The 6,895-nt window shown below is 38.2% G+C and overlaps 1 non-coding gene across 1 annotated transcript; it reads left to right on the forward strand.

The window, feature by feature from the left end:
• Window positions 1-5,070: 5,070 nt before the first annotated feature.
• Window positions 5,071-5,172, forward strand: LOC121151406. The gene has a single exon (XR_005883166.1). It is a non-coding gene; the product is annotated as a U6 spliceosomal RNA (small nuclear RNA).
• Window positions 5,173-6,895: the final 1,723 nt, after the last annotated feature.

Genomic DNA, 6,895 nt, shown 5'->3' on the forward strand with positions numbered 1-6,895 from the left:
AGGAAAGACAGAAAGAAAAATCTTCCATCCACTGGTTCATCCCCAACAGCTGCAATTGCCACAATTTACAGAGAGGAGAGACAGATTTTCTAACATCAGGTGCTGGCAGGAGGATGATTAGCCTATTATATCACCTATCTATTATATCACCTATCTATTTTCTGCTAATAAGGATTACATGCCTTTTCTCTTCCAACATGTCCTCATCTTGATTAATTACTTCTATAATTATAACTACTCCCAATATGATCACATTTGAATGGTTAGACTAGGATTTAAACACATGAATCATAGTGGGCACCATATCACCCATAACATACTCCTACCATGGTTTCTTACACCAAAATAAGTACCAGAAACTTCTGAATTTAAAAAAAAGGAAATTATGGAAAGGAAGAAAAACACATGGAACAATTTTGAATAATCACAGAATGGAGATAATCATGTTAAACATGACAACTCAATTAAATTTAATTATAACAAAAGATAGAGCCAGAAAAGAATGCAAAAAAATTACTAATTGTGGGACCTTAAACTTTCGTGTATGGTGAAGTACAATGTTAGCAAGACAAATGACAAAAACATGGAGAAAGGTGGGCTTTCCATCAATTTATATCAAGAAAAAGGGAAGTACGTTTTCTCTAACAAAAACAGCAGAAAAGCTAGAATAAAGAGGAAAACAAGCAAAGAGATTGATGTAGGTAAGGAGAAAGCTGACAAGGAAGAACAGAGGTTTCTGGTCCCTTCTTGAAACCTGACCTGCACTGCAGCCTGGCCTGCAATGCGCAAAGCCCTCCACCTTTCCATGCAGCAGAAAACTGCAACTTATGAGCAACCACTGCCTAAAACCAGCACCAGTCAAAAATAACCAAAATGGCTCCCATAGATATCCCTGTAAAAACTTTCAACTCATGCTATGGTCTTTTTTTTTTTTAAAGATTTATTTACTTTCATTACAAAGTCAGATATACAGAGAGGAGAGACAGAGAGGAAGATCTTCCGTCCGATGATTCATTCCCCAAGTGACCGCAATGGCCTGTGCTATGCCGATCTGAAGCCAGGAGCCAGGAACCTTCTTCAGGTCTCCTACACGGGTGCAGGGTCCCAAGGCTTTGGGCCACCCTTGACTGCTTTCCCAGGCCATACACAGGGAGCTGGATGGGAAGTGGAGCTGCTGGGATTAGAGCTGGTGCCCATATGGGATCCCGGGTGCGTTCAAGGCGAGGACTTTAACCACTACACTATGACGCCAGGCCAATTATATGGTATTTACAACATAGCTGACATTCATATTCCCATCGTACACCTGATGCCATGATACTTCTGAGATTTCCATAAAAGGACAAGGAAATGGATGATACTCAAACCCCACCCTAAATTCTTCCACTTATAAACAGCCAATGAAATCCTGCCACAGACAATTAAATCTTAGCCCTCAACGTAAAGCCCCAGGGATCTCAGATGTCTCAGAAGAATACAGGGACTCAAGGGCATTCAGACCCTATAACTGACATTTGAGATATAGGACACAGGTATGAAGAGATCTGCAAAGAGGTCCTTGGGGTTGCTGGAGGCACCAAAGAGCACAGTCAAGACCCTCTGGATTCCAAAACCAACATTGTTAGTTGCCACGACCCAGCCTTTCTTTGTCTTCATTTTCTCTCCCTGGGTAATAAAAGGCGTTTTTCAACCATGGATAACTTCCCATCTATCCCCATGAACTCAGAGCTGATTGATATCCTTAAATATTAATAATATCTTTAGACTGCACTGTTCTAAACAAACAAACAAAGCCTATTTTCTTTTGCAATGCTGGTCAAAATATAAGCTACAGAATGGAGCCATTTGGTCAGTTTTAACACTATTGTCCAAATTGATCTCTTCTGTAAGAAGCTGCAAGAATAATCAGAAATTTTTTGCCATTAGGCTCATATGCCACTCTTCCCAAAACACACCCTAATGGAAACTGTAGGTTCTGTTATATTGTTGTTCTCCCAGAGACAGCAGATTCAGCATAGCAATAGATTAACATGGCGAATAACCCACTGTTGAATGACCCACCATCATCCAGGTTTCAAGAACCCAAGCTCAGTTTGTCCCATTACTAGAACCATCCCAAAAGGACACTTAGTCCCCGCTTCTCAATATCCAATTCTCCTTCACCTTATTTTAGCAAATATTTTCTGCCCTAAAATTAGCTTAAAGCAAAGATTGTAAAAATGTATAAGTTCATTGTTCCTAGAACAAGTACTCTTAATAGCTAAAAAGTGGAAGCAACGCAAGTGTCTATAAACAGATAAATACAATGTGTGTATAAATGCACATACCTAGTTATATGGAGTGAAATGCTGACACATAACCCAACATGGCTGAACATGAGGAGCAGATGCTAAGTGAAATAATTCAGGCACAAAAGGACAAATGTATGACTTCATTTTTATCCGGTTCCTAGACTATTCGAATTCATAGAAACAGAAAGAATGATGGTTCCCTGGGCTACAAAGTGAGAGAGACTGGCAAGCTTTATGTTATGCATATTTACCACAATAAAAAAAAGTAAAAATATATGTTAAGTATACTCCCACATGGCAACAATAGAATTTCCCTAGTTAGGCTAGTGTAAGAATGAAAAATAATACATACAAAGCCCTTGGAATAGTGCCTGACATAACAGTACATAACAAAAATATGTTATGTATCATCACCATCATCATCATCAATATATGGTTACTTCCTATCAGTATCCTACTACATTGGCATTATAAATACTAAGTTTTCTTGGTGTAATGAAAAATTATCTCAATAGATGGCTCTTCTATCTTTCTCATGGAAAATTTGGTTATAGCCTTTTCCTCACAGCAGATTCCAAAGCTTTTGCAAAGTCCTGCGAATCTTGAACTATAAAAACCCTGTAAATACAAATCCTACATTAACTTTTAATCTACTCCCAAATTCCTGGAGCTTTGCCAGTTCCTCTAAGAATAATTTATAATAAATATCTAAATGATAATGGTGTGTGTTGGGGGCAGGGTGTTCAGTCTTACAGTTCAGAAGTCCTTTTCACATATTGTCATATTTAGGTTCAAGTTCTCACTCCAGCTGTTGACTGTAGCTTCCTGGGAATGCAGACCCTGGCAGGCTCAAATGCTAATACTTTGGTTCTTGTAAGCCACATGGGAGACCTGGACTAAGTTCCTTGTGCCTGGGCAGGCCCAGACACATTTGTTATAAACACCTTTTCAAAAAATAACAAAATTGCAACCACCAGCTGATCTGGCGATGGACCATGCTGGGCCTGTACTTGCTAGCACATACAAGAATCTGGTTTGAGAACACCTCAGACAAAGTTTCTTTGGAGATCTCCCCAATCAAAATGCTAGACTCAGAACCCTAACCAAGAAAAGAGAGAAGACAGAACAGGTCAACCAACCATCTCAGCTATATGTTGGCAGCGAAATACGGGGCAAACAGAGACTCTATGATGGACTATGTCAATCAGTGGATTCTTCAAAGACCTCACAGTGCTTGGAGTGGCAAGATTGGCAGCAATTCATAACTGTTAAAATATCAAAACCACTTGAGCAAGAACCTCAGAGCATGCCCTACATCCGGGACCTGGGGAGGGTGGGAAATTGGGTGGGCCTTCTCCCTTAATACCCCTCTTTAAACATGAAGGAAACAATATGGAAAAAACAATAGTCTTACTCACTTTCCTGTAACCCTTGAACCTTTTTACCCTAATTAACTATGTGAAGATTGTCAAAATATAATAAAAAAAAGAAATTTTAAAAAAATAAATCTAAAAAAAAAACAGAAAATGAAAAGTCACAGAATGCATTAATCTTAACCCTCAAGTGTGCATCCACTGTGAATTAATGCTTTCTAACATTCATCTATTTTTCAGTCCTAACAATTCATGTGTGACAATGTGTGTTTCCTATTCTCTCTGTAAATCTACATTTCCAATAAAAATAAATAAATCCTAAAAGAAAAAAGAATGTGTATTTTCTTTCCCAATGAGGAATCTAAACCCTGGAGCAGTAAGCAGTGGTACATTGGCAGTATTTTCCATACAAAAACAGAAGAGACCCTGGACCTATGGTTCATGGTGCTAGTAATTACAATACATACTGAAAAATAGAAATCAATCTGTTTTTTAATCAAAGCTAATAGGAAAAATGTAGATTGATTTAACAAGCTCAAATAAAGTGATTATAAAATAACACTTGAGACTCCAAATTTTGATGAGCTTGGAAAAGTATATACCATATGAGGCTCAGACTGAGAAGTCTTGTGAATTTTACTCAGTATCATAAAAAAATCAAGCCACACCTGTAGAAACAGGTAAACATGCAAACTGAGGAAATACATTTCAACAGCCAGTTCTAGCTAACTTCAAAGAAACAGAAGTAAGTTACAGTTTCCAAGTCAAGTCTGAAAAGTCTGGGCAAGGGTACCCATCCAGTCGACCAACTCAATGTGCTTGACAATCCAGAAAGCAAGTTGAAACACACTGAATTTAAGAATGGAGGTGTTTATTCTAGAAACACATACCCGGGCTGCTCAGAACAGGTTCTTTCAAATGACATGTGAGCAGTGTGAACCGATATACCTCCAAAAACACGGAAAATGAAGGAATAGACTTATCACAATTTGCTTATTACAGACATACAGGATGATAAGAACAGCACAAGCTGATGACTGGCTAATACTTACTTCATTAGAAAAAACAGCAACAAGCAGGAATAGGTGTTTTATTTATTCCTACTCAAGGGAAATAGACATTAGATGAGTTACTTACTGTCAGAGTTAGTAAGAACTAACCAGTACTTCAGGTCTCATATCTCAGTTCTCACTGAGCTAGTACTTTCCAGAGAGCCTCCATCTCACCTGGCTTTGGATGTCTTTTACATGGCACCAAAAGCTTCCTAATTAATCCCTTTAATATTATTGGTTTCAAACAATAAAACAAACAGAACCAAAATCTGAAATGTTTATGAGAGAAAGTACAAAATTCAATTAGTATTTCCTAACCACCAAGAAAACACACACTGACAAAGAAGTTCATGAGTGCTTGCTTTGGCAGCACATACACTAAAGTTGGAGTGATACAGAGAAGACTGGCATGACTCCTGTGCATGGACGACACGCAAAGAGGTTCATGAGTGGTTCATTCAAGAAAGGATCAAGAGATTGACACTGGTTGCAGTCCAGGTTTAATGATTATGTCAATTAAGAAGTGAAGAGTAGCATCATGGGGATACCAGAGCCTACAGGTCTGTATAAAACACCAATTAAAAAGTCTTATTGTTCATTGTTCAAGAAAACATCTAATCGGGTCGTTAAGGATCACTGAAAGCTCATGGAGCTTCACCAGCATCTGTTGGAGGTTGATGTACCAGTGTCACAGCAGACATGTTAAACGGAACACAATATGTTTTAATTTCTGTATTTTATCTGCTTTTGAATTTTCTGCATAAATATAAATAATATATAAGATACAATAAATAATGTGCTATTTCCATAGTCATAAAAACTATTTTATATATCAGTGCAACATAAAAGAATTCATTTTTTTTTTTACTCTGAGGAGTTAAAGTTGGAACATGTTCTCTGAGATTACATTTGTTTTCTAGGTTCAAAACTCTATCAGAAATCCTGAGAGTTGATGGATTGCTACCTCCAGTACACAGTCCTCACTGCTCCGCATGACAGCCCCAAATCAGATCTCAAGGTGGTTATGGGACACCAAGAAAACTTTGGCAACATTTCCAGTTCCTCACACCACCCACATGAATACCTGGAAGCTCAGTGTTCCCATAGTAACACCGAAGGCCAAAGCAAGCTGGCCACCCAAGCAGAACAGATTTGGCACTAGCATCACACAAGGAATTAAAGTACAAAGCAGTAGGTGACCGCCAGGACTCCTAACACTTAGGGTCAAAAATGAAATTTCTAGACAGACACAACTCCCACTGATTTATCTTTCCTTTATCCTGTAACTGGTGATGTCGACCAGTCTGTTTCATGACAATCAGTGAGTACTGGGTGGAGATTTTTGAAAACGTACAAGAATGTCTTTTCTGAAATCAAAGTATAATTGTGATGTGCAAAAGAGACTGAGCAGGATGGTAGGGCATACCCTGGGTTTATCAGGAACAAAGAGGAAGTAAAGTTCAAAGATTCAAGAGACTCAAAAAAGGCAACAACCGGATGGTATTAATTTAAATAAACCAAATGTAGGGTTAAATAGGCTTGCTGATGTGAAAGGTTACATCATTACTCAACTTCAGCCTTCTAAAACAATGAAGAAATGTGAATAAAATTACCTACTAGCATCAATCATTCTTTTCCAATGTAAATTCCAGGGAGGACGAAGGAATGGCTGACTCAGACAATGAGAAATCCTGGAGCTCCCAGATCTTTTCACAGTAGTAGCAAGATAGATTAACCTACTTCGCCACAGAGATTAGGCAAGGACACAGGGCAAAGGGCGTCAGTGGTCCAGGCCATCCTTTTGAATTTGATTCTGATATTTTAAGAATAGAAGACGGGTTAGATATAAGAGAGTTCATATCACTGAATGCTAAAAAGTTGTTTTAATAATATAATTAAATAAAAACGGTCCCTCCCCCTCCGCCCAAACATTTATTTTCTCCATCAACTCTACAGAGGATCAATGTTTTAAAGATCTTTCAACAAGGTAAAAATATACACGTATTATTTACAAACTTGATTAAGAGCTGGTTTATTTTCTTTTTATAATATCCATAGACAGGCTCAAGATGGCAAAATAGAGTGAGGACACATTTAAACAGGCAGAGAAACATTAGCCAGGGTGAAGTGGAGAGGTCACATTTCAGGAAATAGGAGAAACAGAATAACAGCAGACGGG

This window comes from Ochotona curzoniae, unplaced genomic scaffold (genome assembly GCF_017591425.1).
Source record: "Ochotona curzoniae isolate NIBS_2020 unplaced genomic scaffold, NIBS_Ocur_1.0 contig_2318, whole genome shotgun sequence".
Lineage (NCBI taxonomy): Eukaryota > Metazoa > Chordata > Mammalia > Lagomorpha > Ochotonidae > Ochotona > Ochotona curzoniae.